Source organism: Diadema antillarum, unplaced genomic scaffold, assembly GCF_040938485.1.
Source record: "Diadema antillarum isolate AM-2024a unplaced genomic scaffold, OU_Dant_1.0 scf00000192, whole genome shotgun sequence".
NCBI classification, from domain to species: Eukaryota; Metazoa; Echinodermata; class Echinoidea; order Diadematoida; family Diadematidae; genus Diadema; species Diadema antillarum.
In genome coordinates, this window is record NW_027271081.1 from 328,360 (window position 1) to 350,430 (window position 22,071).

Sequence of the window (22,071 nt, forward strand, 5' to 3'; positions counted from 1 at the left end):
TGTCCGGATATATAGCGACTTATTCTTGAGTGTACTACATTACTGATATACGAAGATACGGGCTTGCACAGGCAATATGGCGGCCGTTTTGTATGTAATTATATGCAAATATATGCAAAAACTATATAAAAGGATGCTTGGAAGTTGCTAAAGATAACATATTTGTATTCCTTGACCTAAAAGACATAGGTTTAAACACCGGAATTTACTTTCTGTGGGTTATATATCCCGAGATATAGGCATAAATAAGTTGTATGGCGGCCATTTTGAATTTATGCAAATTAGACACTGATCCACCACTCGAATTTTAGGGAACTTTTAATATTTTATTTTAATAGCTCATCCGGGTCAAATGCAAGTGGAATCGTTTCTGTTGCAATTAGTTGTGGGTTAACCCACTTTTTGTCGTATTTTGACTGGACTATAATGGTTTTACCGACTTCAAAACGCAATCTCACTTTATCTATTTCGCCTCGTCGGTGGAAGTGCCGCAAATGAAGGACGAGTTGAAGTTTACGCGAAGGGAGCCTGGGGGACTGTGTGCGATGACTTTTGGGATATCACCGATGCGCGCGTTGTTTGCAGAAGTCTTGGTTTAGAAGGCGTTGAAGAAGCATTTAGTTATGCCTCCTTTGGAGAGGACACTGATGATATTTGGCTTGCTACACTGGCATGCATTGGAGTAGAAAGGCATGTCTTTGATTGTGCACTTACAAAGACAGAGGCTACAGTCAAAGTGACTTGACGAGGCGATGGACATGGCATTTTCCATAATAGATTGATTATTATGTAAAGCTTAGATCAAAATACATGTACCACTTGCATTCCATCTCTTTATAATTTATTCTATGAGCTCAGCACATGTAGGTCTACTTCTTTTTTTTTTTTCTTTTTTTTTTGATTACCGTCAACGGTGATGACAAGCTTTCGGTATTATTTTCGGTGTTAGGCTTTACCTACTAAACACATATCATCAGTATCGAAGGTTACCCTAAGTCATGCAGATGGGTTAAAGACCAAGACGACCAAGATCTGCTGATGACTAAACCGAAGAACCTTGACCCTAGTGAGGGTTGAAATCATACCATACTCTTCTCATGAGCAACCGAAGAGATTTAATCACAATGGATATAACATTATCATAGCTGTACCTCAGGGGCATCGAAGTGGCTTAAACAAAACAAAATAAAACATAAAAGAAAGAAAATAACGAATACAAATTTGTGTAAAATTATGCAAATGCCATGATTGACGTGTTTACAGTTAGTATTCATTTTAAAGGCGCATATCAGGATGTAACCGTTGTGTTTCGCACTCAGTATGTTGAATTTCACATAAATTCTCTGCAAGTATCTTTTAATTGCTTGAAGTACTTTCCTTCTGTTAAGGACTGGTTGTTGGTAATAAAATGTATTTCCTCTAGGGAGGAAATACATTGATTACGTTTGTTTTCATATGGGGTGCATGTCGTTTCAGGCAGTGTGTAAGTTTGCTCTGAAAGTAAGCGTATTTGTATGGATGTGTGTTACCTGTCAATGTGTGTGTATGTATGCGTATCGTTACGACCAAAATCACACTGAGAATGATCGCTCAAAAGAACCAATCAACTAATGTTCAGGCGGTTTACTAACCGTGATATTGTGGATACAGACTCGTAATCGGTTTCACATTAGTACAATAATGATCAATAGAAACAATTATAAATCTGTAAAGGAATCACTTACACGTATTCAAGCCAAATCTTAAATCACAAGGTCCATGTTCTCCTCTGGAAATGTCCCAATACGATGTTCGATGCAGAGATGAATGATCATTGATGCACCGATGAATGATTCCTCCGACGTAAATCCAGAGGCGCTGGTTATGATAGTCCACGTTATAGGTCCACGGTATAATGTCCAGAGCGAAATGTGCAGAATCCAACGTTTTGACGACCACGTCCAGTCGATGCGTTGAATGATGATTCACTCAATAATGTTCAGCTAGGAATCCAGCCTGTCACAGCTTTGCCGTAGCAATGTCCACTGACATAAAAATGGAGTCTATCTCCAATGAAGGCAAATTAATTCTCTGCAGGCAAAATGTCTCCCAGGCCTTATCTCCACAAACATAACAGGTCAGCAGGTATTAGACACAGGACTGACTATAACAAGTTGCTTCAGAGCCAGAAGTAACGTAACTCTCAGAGCAGAGGTAATGGGTACTCTCTCGACCTCAGAATTTCTCCGGTTTATATACTATCCATTCACCCCTTTCTTGAACATTCTGTAATTTGCTCCAACCTGGGGCCACATACTTCTACCTACCTGCACATACTTGCAAGTTCAAGACTGTTCCAGAAATCCTAGCTGACTCACTGCCTATGTGCATAACAGCCTACTAAAAATAAGTACCAATCACATTGGGCTACAGGGATAGTGCGTCACTCAGGCAAATATGTAAGCAATTCCTAGAACATTCTAGATTGAGTGAGCTATAATGTATTTCCTGTTACATGCATGTACTGTAGCTACATTGTATACCACCTAGAAAATTCTCCACTGATCTGGTCAGCCTGTATGTACTATATCTATACCAAATAGTGGGGCAGATATGTGAAAAAGATGCTCACATCCGGCGGAAAGTATGAAATTTTGCATATAGGGGTATTTTGAGGCGCTGATTTCAAATATTGCCGGATCCAAGAGGTCTGACAACGAGGTCGGCCGCCATTTTGAATTCCAATATGGCCGCCGTCAAAGATCCCTATCTTCAGTTTTGAATGACATTAGCCATTGGAATTTGATATATTAAAGCATGGTGATATGATGACTTCAATAACAGACTTATTTGATTTGTCTGACAAGCTGCACGGCAGCCAATTTGAATTTATATACATATTTGCCATGTTGGAGTGTTGAAAATTTCTATCTCGGGTTTGTAAATTAGGCTACCTGATTGAGCGCGCGTTTGTAACTGATAGAGTGCGCGCTGCTGTATTTACATTGTGACGTCAGTGAAAGGTGCATTATGCTTCCTTTTTGCTGCACTTTTTGACATGTCAGTGAATGTTAGTCATGATATTTGTCTTCGTAGTCACATTGGAATTCAAAATAGCAGGCATTGCGTTTGTCAGACACATCACATCAGTTAATATTTTAACTCAGTATGTTAAAATACTTGTTTACCCCTAATTTCAGGGTCACTCACCACTGAGAAATCGAGATAGGGATTTTAAATATTTCTTCGAGGCGGCCATATTGGAATTCAAAATGGCGGCCATTCGATGTTTGTCATACACTCCAAATCAATCTGTCATCAAATTCAATGTGTCAAAACGCATGTGTACCAAATTTTGGTGCCACAGGTCATTCAGAACTGAAGATAGGGATCTTTGAATTTGTTTTGTGATGGCGGCCATATTGGAATTCAAAATGGCGGCCGACCCCGTGATCAGATCTCGTGGATCCGGCAATATTTGAAATCAGCGCCCCAAAATACCCCTATATGCAAAATTTCATACTTTCCGCCGGATGTGAGCATTTCGACCAATTTTTACCAGGAAAAATGACTGCATGTCATCTTTCTCATTTATAGCATGAACTCGAGAGTGCGGAAGCCACTTAGTGCACGTTACGTCACGGATTTCACATTATGATCTCATTACCACCCGCCAGCCATCACGTCCACGGCAACGCGGAACACGGAACGCCTACCAAAGTTTTATACGTGAAATAATGTGTTTCAAAGAAATTAGGAGTTCCCAGTGGATAATTGTTTTAGATGTCAAGCCCTTTACAAAACCACTTCAGAAAATTCAATCAATATCGATAAAGAAGAAAGGGTGTGCATTTACTCCAGTGTTCCAGTGAAGCTTTTGAGAAGATACAAGATCGTGCCGTCAATCACTGTGGATTGGAAGTAATTTTGCCTGTGAATAGTGCAAGGATAGGGCAATAGGTTACGTGTACTCGTCACCGTATGTTTTACCTTCTCACGTTGCGGTGGTTGATCTGTGATCTTATTTATTTGTGTTGTTGTTTTTTCTGGTGTTTCTGTCATAAATGTAACCATCTATTTATTTCACTTTTCTGTGTTGTTGGTTATATGAAGTGATTGATTTGTTCTTTTCTTTTTTAGTCTTCCCTCTGAAAAAAAAACAGTGCTTCTTTTTGGCTGATCGAGGTCATTTTCCTTTGAAAAAAAAAAATCAGACAGGTCAAGAACATTTATACCAAGAGATGCGCCCATCCAGACAGAAAGATAATGCTGAATGTGCGTCAAGAACTGTGAAGGGGTCCACGAGGAGAATTTTTATACCAGCGAAAGTTTGGTAAAGAAGATTCATGACACTGTGGCCCAAGGACTAATTCGTTCCCGAGATGTGTTTTGATGATGATCTGGTTTTAAAGAATAGATTCGATCTATTTTCAATTCATTTTGATCTATTTCAATCTGTTGATGATGCTTGGCGTTTATACTGCCACTATCAGCATACAGAAAAAAAGTGTATAGACCCCAAAAAAAAAACAAAAAAAACAAAAACAAAAACCGTGAACAACTTGAGAGCTTTTCCCCAATATCGCTTGTTGTTGTTTTGTTTTTTGATTGGGTTTTTTTTTAATTTTCTGCCACTAAACCAGACCCCCATACTCCAATACGTTTTCTATGCGAATTAGCATTAAAATCAGTTCTGAAGGAATCAGATGTCTAACATTTGAACTCAATGGAAATGATGGAGGTATTATATCGTTAGCAACGGGACTAATATTTAGAAAATCTTCATGTTTTGTCTGGAAAACAGATTGAGCATCACACATATCCGTAGAGGAAACGTTAATGAGCTGTATGTGGAAACTGTTCCTATCATTAAAATCATTGAGTTCTGCAATCATCGCTTAATCCAGCCCCTGTGAAAGAAGACCAGAATCCCCTATAACCTTTTGCTCTTCTTTGATCTGTGAGTGTGTTTCTTTAACAAGTGAATGGTTTGCTGCAGCCTACAAGTGCACATTTAGAGAAAAAAGAAGATTTTAGTTTGTTGTGATGGTGTATTTACTTTGCTTGTTTGTTTGTTTGTTTCTTTGTTTGTTTGTTTGTTTGTTTGTTTGTTTGTTTGTTTGTTTGTTTGATTAGCTTAATTTAAACATTCAGGTAATTCTACTCTTTTCTAAACTTAATCTGAAGCAAAGTTCTGGTATCATCCTTGAGTTCGAAACCGCGGTAGATTGGTTATCATCTTCTTTTCAGGCCTCAGAGCTACCGAGAGACAAAGAAAAAAAAACAAAAACAACTCCAATAAAATTTGATTCCTTTGAGGGTACAGAAACCCAGGCAATAGACATTAAAAAAAAAAACCGGATGACGGTAAAGTGCACGGTACTAGAAGGAAAAGGGTCAACGTCATCCTTGAGTTCGAAACCTCGGTAGATTGGTTATCATCTTCTTTTCAGGCCTCAGAACTACCGAGAGACAAAGAGAGAAAAACAAAAACAACTCCAATAAAATTTGATTCCTTTGAGGGTACAGAAACGCAGACAATAGACATTAAAAAAACCGGATGACGGTAAAGTGCACGGTACTAGAAGGAAAAGGGTCAACGTCATCAAAATATTCCTGTAAAGTGTCAGATTTTTTGATATGTCATTATTGCTTGAACCAAGAGGCCTTGCCAATAATGCCATTTAAGATAAAGTGGCGTGATAAAGTGGTGTTACCTGTCATGCCAGTGAGTAACAAAATCATATCTCATTTCTTCATTTTCCTTGATATGTTGATGTCTGTCCAGTTACACAAGGTCGCAAATAATGGCACTAGAATGACCTAGAGGGTGATATCAAATCACGTCTATCCATTCTTAGCCCATCTCTCAACGAAGATGGAAGAAAAACATAAAAGGCGGGCCTCCGTGATGACATGGCAAACGTTTTCTCAGGTGACAAAGGTGTGAGGATCTTGACGCGAAAAGCTTTCTCTTGTCGCCACCACCACCAGCATCGTTTTTCGCCGCATTTCTCAAACTTCGGGAGATGATGATCAGATCAATCGTCACATTTTGCCTTCTGGCATCGGCAACTGCCCAAACTAACTTAAATGGTGAGTCTATCTCCTTACTGCATAATATCACGACCTCCATTATAATATGTCATTTGATGTCTTTGTAAAACCTCTCAAAATGAACAAAACTAGTAAACAACAAATCAAATTCTTGAAATTCTTCCGACGAGTTGTCGAGCTATTACACCTGAGTTGCCCATACAGGGACGTCGATGTTGGCCAATTATTTTGTTAATCAGTGGCATACAACGTACAGGCCTAATGCATGGTACTCGAGATAAAACACTAACATGGATGTACGCCATATACAAGCAAAATAATGCTTCTCTGAAGATTCCTAGCTCATATTAACATAATTCGCTTTTCATATTGTATTCGAAAATTTCCATATTCTTTGTTGGATCTCCACTAACCGAAGCGAAGCGGCTCATCGAAGCTGCCATTTTGATGAAAACAAACTTGTTTTCGTAATTATATATATATTTGTATATATATATAAGCATATAGTTACTATTAATGATCTTATTATTGCTATAAGTATTATTATTATTATTATTATTATTATCATCAACGTTATCATTACTATTATCTATTAGCAATACTTATCATTATTTCGCGCTTGTGTGCCAGCGCTGCCTGCCTGTCGCGCATTATCAAACTTAAAAGCATCTGCGCGCAGCAGTTTATAGCCGTCTGTTTTGATCGTGCAAATTATGCCTTCCCACGGTTGTACGTTATTTACGTCATGTTTGAGAAATACAACGCTTTTTATCCTTGTGACAATGGTCACGTGACAGCTATAGAAACCTGACTAATTGCACATTGGTTAAATTGATAATTATAATGATATTGATATTGGTATTGATATTGATATTGATATTGATATTACATTGCTTATCATGATAATATGTCATAATATAACGTTACTTTTCTTTATTTCCATGTGTCCATGTTCGTGCATGTTTGTGGCTATGTTACCTGTATATCAACGACAAAGATGGACTGCTGAAAGTGCATTTCGTTTTCTGATGATTTTACTTTCACACACATAAGTTCATTGTTGTTGTTTTTTATTCGAAATTTACTGTGCTTAAATTGTACATACATTTTGTAATACACTATATGACTCGCCTTGAACTAAACGTATTTCTTACAAATTGTCAATACAATTATGATTTGTGATGGGTGTTTTGTCATACATATTACCATAATGTGATAAAGCATAACAGAATTGCATAATTAGATAGAAAATCACATTCCACAGTTACGAAAGACCTCCGTGAAATATCAAATTTACATCTCACACCTTATTACATAATGTAAATACGCTGTACCTCCTACAACTCCTACAACTCCTATCTTATCGGCAGCTCATCACAAAGGGATATAATTCCAATCTTTATTTCATTTGGTTTCTAGTTACCATCTGCACATTGTGACTCAAAGTACCAATTACCATGTCTTCACAAAGAGAATGAATTTCAATTTGAACATTAACAACAGGGCCGGCGCAACCGAGGTGGGGGGGGGGGGGGGTTGCCCCTCGTACACACACACACACACACACACACACATACACATACACACAAACAATTTTTGCCCCGAAAGTGGCACAAGATAAATGTGGTTAAGCTTTTAAGAACACTGCGATGAAGGCCTTTTTAATTTTTTTTATTTAATTCTTATTTTAACTTTTTTTGGGGGGGAGGGGGGGGGGGGGTGAGCCGATAAACCCCGGAAGTTCTACAGAACCCGAAAGTGTCACCGGAAATATAAACTCTCCCCCTTCCAATTTTAAAAAGAAAGCGCACAGCGATTCTTGAAACAAACAAGGGGGCTACTGTTTTCAATCAGTTTTCAGAACTACATTGTAGTTTCTGCGAATAGTCATGCCATGTGACCAACTGCAAAAGAAAAAAAAAGTCATTGATAACATGTTCGCACGGAGTCAAGATGAGGCTCAGCGTCTGCCAGCTTTTTACTTACAGCGATGTGGTACTGCATGCTGCTCGGCCGCACCTGGCCTCTAACGTGGAACGTGTGTGTGGTCGGAGAAAACTGCACTTTATACCGGCGATCCTAAGTATGTATGATCACAGATATTTTGCTTTCAGTATCGGAAGTTGCAGACAACGCATAAATCCTGGAATATTTTTGTTCTTTTTTTTAATTTGAAATTATCATGAAAGAAATTACAACTTCATGGAATAATGATAATAATCACCGTGCACTGATCAATCATAATATTCGTTTGTTTGTTTGTTTTTTCACGTAATAGGTTTACAAATCTCTACGTGTACTATAACGGTGAAGTCTATTTCAATTAGCGCTCTTCTTTTTTTTTTCAAAAATTATCACTAGTTCGCCTCGTCGGTGGCAATCATCCACGTGAAGGTCGAGTAGAAGTTTACGACGGTGTAAACGACGCCTGGGGAACGGTGTGTGATGACGACTGGGATATCACCGATGCGGAAGTTGTCTGCACAAGTCTTGGCTTTGCTGGCGCCGAAATAGCACTGGGTAGAGCCCCCTTTGGAGAAGGCACCGGTGATATCTTACTTGACGACGTGGCTTGCACGGGAACAGAAACGAGTATCTTTGAGTGTGGTAACAGAGGAATCGGAATCAACAACTGTGTTCATTCAGAAGATGCTGGGGTTAAGTGTAATCCTGCAGGTAAGGCCAGATGCTCCCATCTAATAACCCCATTATACCAATTACTAGCATCTATCGCACAGACCCTATCACTTCTATTCGAAATGAAAAGATTTACTCATTACACGTCAACGGCGTAGCCAGGATTTCATCTTGGGGGGGGGGGGGGGGGGGGTTAGTCTGCGAGGGAGCGAAGCGAGCGAGGGGGGGGGGGGGGGAGGGTGAGGGAGGGTGGTGTCCCCCCTCCCACGGTAAGAACTTTTTGCATTTGGATGTTGTAAATGGTGCAATTTGATGCATGTTTTTGCGCGTTTTATCGACGTGAAACAGTCCCACTTGTTTATGGTAGCAGTTTATTTTGATGTAGATTATTATTGAACAATTTGCCTATAAAATGGTGTAATTTAGATACACTTCTTGTATTAATTCTTTTTCACTGAATATTATGAACGCGACTGAATCCGAGCGAGCGGAGCGAGCGAGGGGGTAGGGGAGGGTGTGTGAGGGGGGTGTCCCCCTCCCACAGTAAGAACTTTTTGCATTTTGATGTTGCAAATAGTGCAATTTGATGCATGTTTTTGTGCGTTTTATCGACGTGAAACATTCCCACTTGTTTAAGGTAGCAGTATATTTTAGTGTAGATTATTATCGAACAATTTGCCTATAAAATGGTATAATTTAGATACACTTCTTGTATTAATTCTTTTTCACTGAATATTATGAACGCGACTGAATCCGAGCGAGCGGAGCGAGCGAGGGGGTAGGGGAGGGTGTGGGAGGGGGGTGTCCCCCCTCCCACAATAAGAACTTTTTGCATTTTGATGTTGCAAATAGTGCAATTTGATGCATGTTTTTGCGCGTTTTATCGACGTGAAACATTCCCACTTGTTTAAGGTAGCAGTATATTTTAGTATAGATTATTATTGAACAACTTGCCTATAAAATGGTATAATTTAGATACACTTCTTGTATTAATTCTTTTCACTGAATATCATGAACGCGACTGAACCCGAGCGAGCGGTGCGAGCGAGGGGGAGGGGAGGGTGTGGGAGGTTGGTGTCCCCCTCCCACGGTAAGAACTTTTTGCATTTTGATGTTGCAAATGGTGCAATTTGATGCATGTTTTTCCGTGTTTTAACGAGTTGAAACAGTCCCACTTGTTTAAGGTTGCAGTATATTTTAGTGTAGATTATTATTGAACAATTGCCTATAAAATGGTATGATTTAAATACACTAGTCTTCTTGTATTGATTCTTACACTGAATATCATGAACGCTGTCTGTTCAGCAATCAAACAGAAAAAACATGCACACGAGGGTGTAGATAGGGGCATATCCCCTCCCACACGAAGGTGATTTTGCGTTTTCAGACCTGAAATTCAGCGATCTGGTGCAAATTTTTGGTGCAATACTTTTTCATCGAAGTGTTAAAATCACGGAATTTAGCTCTTATTCCGAATGTGCACCATCTGTGCGTATGTATAAAGTCTAGTGAGGTAGAGCTTAGGGGAAGGGGGATTCCCCCTCCGGCTCGCGGAGCTTTTGCGTTTTTAGAATTGAAATAAAGCGATCTGGGTATAGCCACAGTCTACGAGCAGGGAGAAGGCGTGGGCGAGTGTTATCTCCACCCTTCCCTTCCGATGGAGCTTTTATTTTTTTAAGGTTGAAATTGAGATATCTCGTATACGCATATTTGATGGAATCAACATTTGGGAAATCACCAAACCCCCCCCCCCCCAAAAAAAAAAAAAAAAACTGATGGGGGGGGGGGGCTGAGGGAGGAAAGGGTCGATTAAAAGGGGAAATTCCCCTTATACATGAGGGAACCTTCAGTTTTCGGAATATAAGTGATAAGTCTTGTGCACTCCGAATTATTCAGAATTTTTTGTAAATCTAAAAAGTGTACTTAGCTAGGGAAAGAGGCACAGAGAGGGAGGGTTTGGGAGGGGAGATTTTGCATATTTTGAATTGAAAATCAACGATCTGGTGCACACTTTGAGTGAAATATTCAAAAAAAAATATCTTATTTGATGAAAGGTTGCAAAGGAGACCCGCTTCATGTGCATGCATACAGTATGCACGCATTTTTTTTTCCGCCTCCCAAATCCCCGGTCCAAATCTTAGGGGGGGGGGGGGGGGAGGGGAGACCGCCCCCATCGCCCCCCCCCCCCCCCGGCTACGCCAGTGCGTAGCAAATTGAATTCCTTTCCAGTATTTCACATTATGACAGATCGTTCTGTAAGATAGATTTTGCACATATAGCTTCGTCATTTTATTACGTGAAGGCCTATACTGTTATAAAAATCTGTGCGGTTTTATACTGTGGCTAGTCTTCATTCAAGCTCGCCTAAAAGTAGAAAAACACTCGGAGCACACCTCGCCAAGAACCCCACATTTCCCCCAACACTATACTCATTTGTATCATCTGCAGAGTCCTTGATCATCAGAAACATACCCTCATTGCCGATGAGTTGTCGCATGCTTCAGAGGGTTGCAAAAGCAAGCGCGCCATCTAGAGTTTCCTTGTTTGTTTGTTTGTTTGTTTGTTTGTTTGTTTGTTTGTTTGTTCATGAGTTCATGATTGACCCAACTTAATAATGATAGAAAATCCTTTAAAAATAACAACAAAACTACTACATTGTAATTCAAAAGGTATTCCCTTTAAGATATTTACACCAGACGGTCATCCGAATCACTAACAAGCAATAGGGGCATGATTATCATTCTGTTCCTTTGGCTATTATCAACTTTATTGAAATTTAATTCAAATTTCATGACAAAATGAAGCCAGTACCTTAGAATGCACTTGGGTTAGGTATCGTAGAGACAGAAAGAGACATTTTTTTTTCAGATAAACCGTGCATGCCTTATATTTGAGTAATCTCTTGTGTCATTCACATGTAAGCGAAGAGATGATCAATATTGATATCCAGTATGTATCTAAGATGTTATTGCAATAAGCCCAATTGCGCATATTTCTTTGAAGTACAGCTGTAAGCGAAAGCTAATTAATATCACTGTTTCCCCTTGATTTCGATAGGAGGTATATTCTTAATAATCAATACCACACTTTATGCTACACCAATGTGAAATTGGTTTGGAGGTAAGTAAAACATTTTTTTTTCAAAATATCTCGTGGTCGTAAATTGCTTTTAACTTAAAGTTATCTCTTTCTCTCAACTAGTTCGCCTCGTCGATGGCATTTTACAAAATGAAGGGCGAGTCGAAGTTTACGCGAACGGAGCCTGGGGAACTGTGTGCGATGACCTGTGGGATATCACTGATGCGGGCGTTGTGTGTAGAAGCCTTGGTTTTTCAGGCGCTCAAGAAGCACTGACCAATGCCGCCTTTGGAGAAGGCACCGGTGACATTTTACTTGATAACGTGCAATGCAGGGACACAGATCAGACCATCTTTGATTGCCCCAGCAATGACATTGGAGACCACAACTGCGCTCATTCAGAAGATGCTGGAGTCACGTGTAGTTCTGTTGGTAAGGCAGAATAAAGCACCATAAAATGGACCGTTAAACTAGCCGTCTGCTTTTTTTTTTTTTTTTTTTTGCTGTTGTTTTGTTTTTTGGCTTTTTTCAGTTCGAACCATGCCAGTCGGCACCGGGCATCCCATCCATTCATTTTTTGTTTGTTTGTTTGTTTGTTTGTTTGTTTGTTTGTATTTTGCTGAAAGAAATAACAAGAAATATTAAAAGGGGACGTTGTGCGCCCCTTTCAATTTTGTTCTTTTGTTTGTTTGCTTTTTTAAAGTAAAAGTTTGCATAAAATCCTATCGCATGATGACCAATGTAAATATAAAAAAAAGCGAGAGACAGCTCTTTTTGCTAGTCAGATGATGAAACCCGAAGTGGCCCCATGAATATAAACTGCTTTGCGCCCCCCCCCCCCCTTTACGAAATTCCTGGATCCGACCCTGATTCTGTAACTTGCATTTCAGAGATTGGCAATTAGGATTTATTTTCATGAATCATTATTCAGTTTTCAACATATCATATATTATGAATGATATCAATGATACATAATTACTATTGTTATAAGGCCCCCTAGCGCCACATGACGTGATAAATACTATGCATAGAAGACGTACATTTCTGAATATTGAAACGTCGCTTTTGATGATGTGATGTGAAAGACGCAAGAAAGACGTAAATATGTTGTTGCCTCTACGGCTCTTCTATGGTGTCGAAAAAAAACAATAAGCACATTTACTGTCATTATAACGTCGCCGATATAATGTTATACATACGTGACAAAAAGACTTGGATGTCACGTCATTAGCACGTCTCTAATATGTCGAGAATAGATGAGCACGTCATAGATAAAAATGTAATTAATCCATGCGCCATCCTAATCGTCAACCACCAGGGAAGGGCACGTCAGTGACGTCATGTTGTTTTGAAATGAAATTCTTTATACTATTTTATTATTTACTCGATGTAATTTAAAAAATTTGACAACATGAGTAAAGGTATCGTTTTTATTGAATTTCTAGATCCGAATATAATTTTTTTCTTTATGACTTGTATTTCAATTTCCTTTGTCTAGTTCGCCTCGTTGGTGGAAGTGTCGCAAACGAAGGGCGAGTAGAAATTTGGCACAACGGAGCCTGGGGGACTGTGTGCGATGACTACTGGGATATCACCGATGCAGCCGTTGTCTGCAACAGTCTCGGTTTTGACGGCGCTCTAGACTCACCGACTCGGGCAACCTTCGGACAAGGCACCGGTTTCATCTTCCTTGATAACGTGGAATGCGATGGAACAGAAGACAGCATCCTTGATTGTGCCAACGCGGGAATCGGAGTCAACAACTGTGGACATTCAGAAGATGCTGGAGTCATCTGTGGTCCTGCAGGTAAAGGTCAAACAACTCCAATCCGTAGGCGTATAACTTTAAGTTCTCATTTTTGAATTGCTAGACTTTCTGACCAAATTTCGCCCTAATTAGTGTAAAAGTGTGCGCAAATCAAGTAGGAGTAAGATCGGTGATGGCTAAAGCAAGTTCTATTCGATATACTCATTAAACTTAGAAACGAATGGCTCCAAATGGCTTCAAAATCCAATCCCTCTTACGTTGTCTTTTTCAGTTCGCCTCGTCGATGGCAGTGACCCACGTGAAGGTCGAGTGGAGGTTTACGACGAAGGAAACGACGCCTGGGGAACGGTGTGCGATGACTCTTGGGATATCACCGATGCGGACGTTGTCTGCAGAAGTCTTGGTTTCCCAGGTGCAGAAGAAGCACTGACCAATGCCGCCTTTGGAGAAGGCACCGGCGACATTTTTCTTGATGAGGTGGCTTGCATTGGAGTAGAGAGGCGTATTTTTCATTGTGACAGCAACGGATTGAGAAACCATAACTGCCGCCACCGCGAAGATGCTGGCGTTCGATGCATACCGAAAGTGTTGATCTAAACATCAGGTTTGGCTTTGATTTTGGCACGTTATGATTAAGACACCTGTAGGTCTATACACGTAGTTAGAGCATTGAAATAGATACCATTGCCCACTTGAAATGAGTTCCATCCCCCCCCCCCATCCCTTCAATGGCGAGCGGCGTCCGCTCGAACAACATGCATTTATTTCATGTTTCAAATCACGCAACAGTGAAATACAGTAAAAGTTGTTGAGTTGTTTTGTTCCTTTCTTTCTTTTTGACATCATTTCTTTCTTTTTTTGAGGAGTAACCAACCTTTTTTTTTAATTGGAAATTTCATATCAGTCGTTTACTCTCTTAAAGAATGTCTACTATGTATTTGACTTCAATATCGTGTTGTTATTCGTCACTATTTTCTTTCATGTTCTTTGTAGATCTACCATCTTTTACACCAAATCGATAATCAAAAATGATTTTATGAATATTCAAAGACATCATTGATAAAAAACATTTTCTAGAAATTTCGAGATAGAATCTGGTGTCAGCACTGATATTGGCCTCTCATTGTAAGCATCTTCCCTTTCCCTCTATGAATTGTGATTATCCTGAAAACTTTCACAGCCTTGTGAACAACACTATTACTTTAACAAGACAAATAAAAACACATGTACGTTCAGCAAGTCAACAATAATATCCATAGTTAATATCGGGGTTTTTTTTAACAAATAACAATACCGTCATGTCCATCGTTTTTGTTTTTTCGTATTCCGGTCAACATGAACTCCTTTTTCTTAATGCTTTATTTATTTCCGTTCCTTTTTATTATTTTTTTCCTTTATTCTCATGTGTCATACAGTGATTTTCATGACTATTTTGCTCTCCTATACGCCCTAATGAGTGAAAGCGTTTGTTGTAACAATCCATTTTGGCGTGTAGCTCATTTAAACTGATTTAAACTTCTTGAATCGAATACAACTCCCATTACAGCGACCCCCCCCCCCCATGCTCACAGACATATACTAGTATACACTCATGTTCTTGGTTTCAAAGGGGACTGATGATTTTTTTTTTCTTTTAGAGCTCTGTACAGCTTTGTTTCGGAGGTTAAAGACTTGTGTATACTTTACATTGTCCTTATTTTTTAGGAGACATTTACTTTTATCACGCGATACACGGTAAAAGAAGAAGCCAATTTCATTTTTTTTTTTTACGAAATAGACAGGAGATGCACCACTTCATCAGCTCACTCATTTGCATATTCACGTATTATCGGGGTTTTTTTTACACTGCTCGGGAACGATTGCCAAAATTTTGCAAATGTCACAGTGTCTTAACTTACCTAATTTCGATCCAGTTTTAACTCTTTCTTCTAATAATAACTTATTTGGTCTGGAATTTCTCTAACTTGTGTTTTAATCTTTGTCTTGAAATATTTGAGGTGTATTTTATAAAATGTCAACTGTGGTAAAAAATACAGGCTGTCTCCACCGTACGAAAACAGCACGCAACATGACCCTATTTATATTTTGCTGCTTTTTCAATATCCAAATGTAAGAAATGCTTAGTAAAACACACACGCACACAACAGCAACAAGGGCAGAGATTATGTCATTTGGTTACTTTTACAAATTGGTAACTTATATTACTATTTGTGTTCCTTTTCGCAGGGCCTGGAGCACTTTCAAAGAGAGACGGCTACAATAGTAATGACTCGACAAGACAATGACTATGGCTTATTCTTTCTCAATATTGATAATCATGTAGCTTTTAGATCAGAATACATGTACCACTGGCATTCCATCTCTTCATAACTCTGAGCTTGGACGATTATGACAAGCCATCTGTAACGTTATTTTCTGTATTACGCTATACCCAAGATGTATCATCAATATCACAGGTTACCAAAAAATTTATGCTGATGGGTCAGAGACCAATACGGCAAGGAAAAAGAAATGATAACTTTAACCGCTTGACCTTTGTGAGGTCGTGACCATTGCATTCCTATGAGTAGCAGAGAGATTTAATCATAATGAATATGAGAGCTACATTTCAGAGGACCAATAAGTAGCTTTAAAAAACAGAAACTCTCTCGAACACACATTCAAACAAAGAAAGAAAGAGAATGAAAAGAGAGATAAAGTAAAAACAAATTCTTGTATAACTGTCACAATGCCATGATGGACATGTTTACAGATACTATCGTATTATTCATTCTAAAGGCACTTATCAGGAAGATAACCTATGTGCTTCGTTATCCTGAATTTCCTACGCTTTGAATCCTCTGCAAGTTTACTTGTATTGTTTGGAGGGTTTTCTTTTTGTTACGGACTGGTGGTTGGTCAATAAAATGTATCTCTTCGGAAAAAAAAGATACATTGTTAACGTCTTTTTTCGTAAAGGTTACAACATGTCATGTCAGGCAATGTGCAAGCTGACTGAAAAAGGGCGTTTGTAGGGATGTGTGTGTGTGTGTGTGTGTGTGTGTGTGTGTGTGTGTGTGTGTGTGTGTGTGTGTGTGCGTGTGTGTGCAATTGAGGAACAACTACTGTACATGAAAGAGTATTGCAGAGAAGGAGAGGAGATATGAATACAATACAAAAACGATAGAAGGATCATTCAAAATAAAAGGTATTGAAGGGGTGAAAAAAAAAAGTCATATTGGAATAAAATGGGCCGTTGAGGAACACTGGATATCTCCAAGAAATTGAATCTTAAATTGGCACATTCACTACAGCCCACAAAAGTACCGGTATTCGTCAATACAGTGCAACAGATAATTGACTACACTGTTGTCGGGACTTGGCAAGTTTCCATCCTGCCTGAACATTGATAAGAGGGTATGCGGTTAACTTCAAAATTCTTCAAAAGTCTTATTCCGTGGATCAGTGAGGATCAGATGCTCTTGTTTAACTTTAGAAAGTCTGAACCCATTCACGAGCTCGCATCCAATTTTTTACCGATCCACTCTGTCCTGGGCCTCATTTGTGTACCATTGTCTTCATGATGTTGAGAATTATTCTCCGTAAGAGATTCGAAAAATAGGTTGGATGAAAATAAGTATTGTTATTAAAAGGGAATCTTTCAAGCTCTCTTTCTTCTCCCCTTTTTCCATGTCATCTTTAGATAGTCTCTTCATGCTGTTTATTCTAAGCTTTTGTCACAAGAGATTTCGCCTATATTCATGCGTGTGTGTATTAATGTTTAGGTTGTTTGTTGTCTTTTTTCCCTTTTAAGGCAATTTGCCCCTATAGATTTATTAGTACATAAAGCAGTTACTATATGTTTTCTCTGCCAATTTCGCACCTCTTTCAATCCGATTTCTCATTACTATATTCGATTTAGCAAAATTTAGTCGAGATGACTTGTTCGGTATTTCAATTTTATGATCTCTTCATTCATATTCATTTTGGAACATTCAACTAACCTCTAACCTCATTCTGATTAACACTTTTTTTTTCAACCGAAATTCAGAAGACAAGCACCATTTCACTATTCGTTCATTCAATTCGGAATGATATAGTCACGTGATCAGATAATATTATGCTGCGCTAATTCATTCAGATTCATTTCAGGGCGTCCAGTTTAACATGTTCTTCAGTCAATTATTAGCAGACATGTTTATGCTTTGGTTCTTTCTTGATTTTCTTTCATCTTAGTGATTGTATTGTAAGCATCATAACATTTGTGACCCTGCACCTCAAAACAAACAAAAAGTCGCCAGACATGAATTTTTAGTTAAGACCATATTCTGAAAGAGCAGACTTTAAACTTTAAAATGATGTATAACTCAAATCAAATGGACTCTCCAAACCTATCTAACTATTGGAAAGAAAGCACAAACTCAGGAAAAGTGTAAACTGAGAAAAGAGGCTCTGAAGTACAGTGTCTATTCAAGCGCTTAATCTTTACCAAACCGTGCTGGCTGTGCGATGAATGGAACATAAAACAGGAAGTAAACCACCAGAGTAACAACAATGAAGGGATTATCAGATTAAACTGAAATTAAGCATGCCTCATTATCACATTCTGTCCATAATTTAATGCCAACTTTCAAGCAGTAGCACTATCCTTTCAAAAGTTATTAGAGTTGAAAGTGATGAGTGTGGACAAGGTATTTCAGAAATGAAAAAGGGATTCCAAAGACACACCTAATCACACTATTCTACCAAAAGTGTTCGAGATAAACTGCTAAAAAACACACTTTCCTGCCCGTTTTATGATACCAAATTTTAGCATGATGTAAAAGAAGACCCGCTCTTTCAGAAAATATGAAAAAGTCAAGTTCGGCTAGGTTGACCCATTTCACTTATTTTCAGTCCTCACGCAAAATCAGTGTGTGCGACTTTATGTTCGTTTTGAGGTGCATAGTCACATTTAATAATTTCATATTCATTTTCGAGAAATGCCCCAGCTGCTATGAGTTTCTGATTTTTGTTTTCTTACTGATGAAACTATTTATAAATCTTTTATCTCAGCGCAGCAACTGACACCGAACTAGGAGGGGGGTGGAATGGTGGAGGGTATGAAGGGGATGTCCCCTCGCCACACCAGGGAGCATTTGCATTCTGAGAATTGGAACTAAACTATATACCTGTTGCGTGGAAATTTCTGGAATTTTTAAATCACACGGGTAATCATTCATCAAAACTGCAAAGACAAATAAACATACAAACCAATCAAATCAACAAACTAGAATCTTTTATTGTTTCGTGATTAAAAAACAAAACAAAATTTTGTTAAAGAGGGCTCTGCTTCGCAAGAAGAGAGGGTGAGGAGGTCGATGCACATTCAAATGTCCAAAGTTTCAATTTCTAAGCGTTAGCTCCAGGACTCTTAATCATCAAAGCAAAGCCACACCTGAAAATCAATTCGTTGTGCATCGAACGCCAGTGTCTTCGATATGGCGGCAGTTGTGGACTCCACTTTCTTCTTTCCCCACAACTAAAATTGTGCTCTCCAAAGCTGACAATCATGAAATGGTATACCCCTCCAAAGCTGGATTACCATTTTTTATATATCGAATGCATATATGATTATGATTACGCAATGATGAATATAAAAATCAATGCAAGTTATGGAGAGGCATGGGTCAAGCAAAAACACGATGAGCGGGCTCGAAACTGATTCTACTGTGTTTATATATATATATATATATATATATATATATATATATAAAAGAAAGAGTCTCAAGTACGCTATGGTTCCAACGATTACATTTTTTTTTTGTAATCGTTGGATCCATGGCGTACTTGAGACTCTTTCTTCTAATAATTACAACATTCGAAGTCCAACACGTGGAAAATTCCAAGATATATATATATATATATATATATATATTTGGGGGGTATTTTGAATGATAGATATTGACTTGGCATGATTATGAGGAATTTAATAGCTGTAATATCCAGGCAGATCGGCATTAAATCATTTGCGATATCTATTGTTATCTAAGCCTTTCTGCATGCTTTGAAATATATTTAATTGATTTCTATCGTGACCTATTGTAATGTCGTTTGCGGCAGTTGTAATACGACGAAGAAATGTTATGACGCAGGAAGGCAATCAGAATACACACTGCACATGTAACACCTACAACTCTCTTTTATATACACATGCAGGCAAGTGCATTTAAAATTGATGACCAACATTCATTTCAAAATTCTGTATACATGTCAAATACACCACGAACTTGATGCTGTATTCCCTTCAGAACTTTTCCTATGTTGTAATACCAACATTCACTCGTACCCTACACGACACTCAACAGATTTCCACTTTACGTAATCAGAAATCCCTTAACAGCTCACAGGTCAGTGAGACATTACGGACCAGATACATAGAAAGTCTTACCCGACTCCCTGAAAAAGTAAAAATCACTGTTTTCTTTTAAAGCTAGAATAAATAAGCATTATTTAGCGAAATTCACCAAGTGAAATATAACATCGAATGGTCTGAATTGGTTAGTTTTATTGTGTGAATATATTGAGGAAGGATTATATATATATATATATATATATATATATATATATATATATATATATATATAGATATATATATATATATATATATATATATATATATATATTTCTCATATTTCTCATATCTTACATATGCAAATTATTCAGGAGAAGCCAAAAAGCTGTTGTAGCGGTGACTTCTTTCGCAAAAACATTATCCCAATTCACCGCCACGTGAATCTCATTGCAGATCCAGCTGAGGCACGCGGCTGGTTGTTATTCATAACTCTCTGCCCCAAAAAGGAACGTGCGCATAAAGAGTTGAAAGGTTGGTCCGTCGGGTATTCGAGCTTGGGTCTGCCTGAATCGCTATGACGTCTCCGTGGCCGAGCGGTTAAGGCGTTGGCGTTCCATGCCAAAGACCCGGGTTCGATCCCCGGCGGAGACCAATTTTTCAACTCTTGCGCTTTTCCAAAAAGGAGGAACAGTAAGAGGAATAATGATGTCAAAGCTACGCACCGATTTCTCCTTCCTTTCTCATATCTTACATATGCAAATTATTCAGGAGAAGCCAAAAAGCTGTTGTAGCGGTGACTTCTTTCGCAAAAACATTATCCCAATTCACCGCCACGTGAATCTCATTGCAGATCCAGCTGAGGCACGCGGCTGGTTGTTATTCATAACTCTCTGCCCCAAAAAGGAACGTGCGCATAAAGAGTTGAAAGGTTGGTCCGTCGGGTATTCGAGCTTGGGTCTGCCTGAATCGCTATGACGTCTCCGTGGCCGAGCGGTTAAGGCGTTGGCGTTCCATGCCAAAGACCCGGGTTCGATCCCCGGCGGAGACCAATTTTTCAACTCTTGCGCTTTTCCAAAAAGGAGGAACAGTAAGAGGAATAATGATGTCAAAGCTACGCACCGATTTCTCCTTCCTTTCTCATATCTTACATATGCAAATTATTCAGGAGAAGCCAAAAAGCTGTTGTAGCGGTGACTTCTTTCGCAAAAACATTATCCCAATTCACCGCCACGTGAATCTCATTGCAGATCCAGCTGAGGCACGCGGCTGGTTGTTATTCATAACTCTCTGCCCCAAAAAGGAACGTGCGCATAAAGAGTTGAAAGGTTGGTCCGTCGGGTATTCGAGCTTGGGTCTGCCTGAATCGCTATGACGTCTCCGTGGCCGAGCGGTTAAGGCGTTGGCGTTCCATGCCAAAGACCCGGGTTCGATCCCCGGCGGAGACCAATTTTTCAACTCTTGCGCTTTTCCAAAAAGGAGGAACAGTAAGAGGAATAATGATGTCAAAGCTACGCACCGATTTCTCCTTCCTTTCTCATATCTTACATATGCAAATTATTCAGGAGAAGCCAAAAAGCTGTTGTAGCGGTGACTTCTTTCGCAAAAACATTATCCCAATTCACCGCCACGTGAATCTCATTGCAGATCCAGCTGAGGCACGCGGCTGGTTGTTATTCATAACTCTCTGCCCCAAAAAGGAACGTGCGCATAAAGAGTTGAAAGGTTGGTCCGTCGGGTATTCGAGCTTGGGTCTGCCTGAATCGCTATGACGTCTCCGTGGCCGAGCGGTTAAGGCGTTGGCGTTCCATGCCAAAGACCCGGGTTCGATCCCCGGCGGAGACCAATTTTTCAACTCTTGCGCTTTTCCAAAAAGGAGGAACAGTAAGAGGAATAATGATGTCAAAGCTACGCACCGATTTCTCCTTCCTTTCTCATATCTTACATATGCAAATTATTCAGGAGAAGCCAAAAAGCTGTTGTAGCGGTGACTTCTTTCGCAAAAACATTATCCCAATTCACCGCCACGTGAATCTCATTGCAGATCCAGCTGAGGCACGCGGCTGGTTGTTATTCATAACTCTCTGCCCCAAAAAGGAACGTGCGCATAAAGAGTTGAAAGGTTGGTCCGTCGGGTATTCGAGCTTGGGTCTGCCTGAATCGCTATGACGTCTCCGTGGCCGAGCGGTTAAGGCGTTGGCGTTCCATGCCAAAGACCCGGGTTCGATCCCCGGCGGAGACC

General features: G+C 39.3%; 5 non-coding genes and 1 pseudogene across 5 annotated transcripts; all 6 read left to right on the top strand.

Annotated features, from left to right (window-relative positions):
- The window catches only part of LOC139723463 (scavenger receptor cysteine-rich domain-containing protein DMBT1-like), a 44,513-nt pseudogene extending 30,397 nt beyond the window's left edge, over nt 1–14,116 (top strand).
- Nucleotides 14,117–20,411: 6,295 nt separating this feature from the next.
- On the top strand, nt 20,412–20,483 carry Trnag-ucc (transfer RNA glycine (anticodon UCC)). The gene has a single exon. It is a non-coding gene; the product is annotated as a tRNA-Gly (tRNA).
- Nucleotides 20,484–20,808: 325 nt separating this feature from the next.
- Nucleotides 20,809–20,880, top strand: Trnag-ucc (transfer RNA glycine (anticodon UCC)). Its single transcript has one exon. It is a non-coding gene; the product is annotated as a tRNA-Gly (tRNA).
- A 325-nt stretch (nt 20,881–21,205) lies between these two features.
- Nucleotides 21,206–21,277, top strand: Trnag-ucc (transfer RNA glycine (anticodon UCC)). The gene has a single exon. It is a non-coding gene; the product is annotated as a tRNA-Gly (tRNA).
- A 325-nt stretch (nt 21,278–21,602) lies between these two features.
- On the top strand, nt 21,603–21,674 carry Trnag-ucc (transfer RNA glycine (anticodon UCC)). Its single transcript has one exon. It is a non-coding gene; the product is annotated as a tRNA-Gly (tRNA).
- A 325-nt stretch (nt 21,675–21,999) lies between these two features.
- Trnag-ucc (transfer RNA glycine (anticodon UCC)) lies at nt 22,000–22,071 on the top strand. The gene has a single exon. It is a non-coding gene; the product is annotated as a tRNA-Gly (tRNA).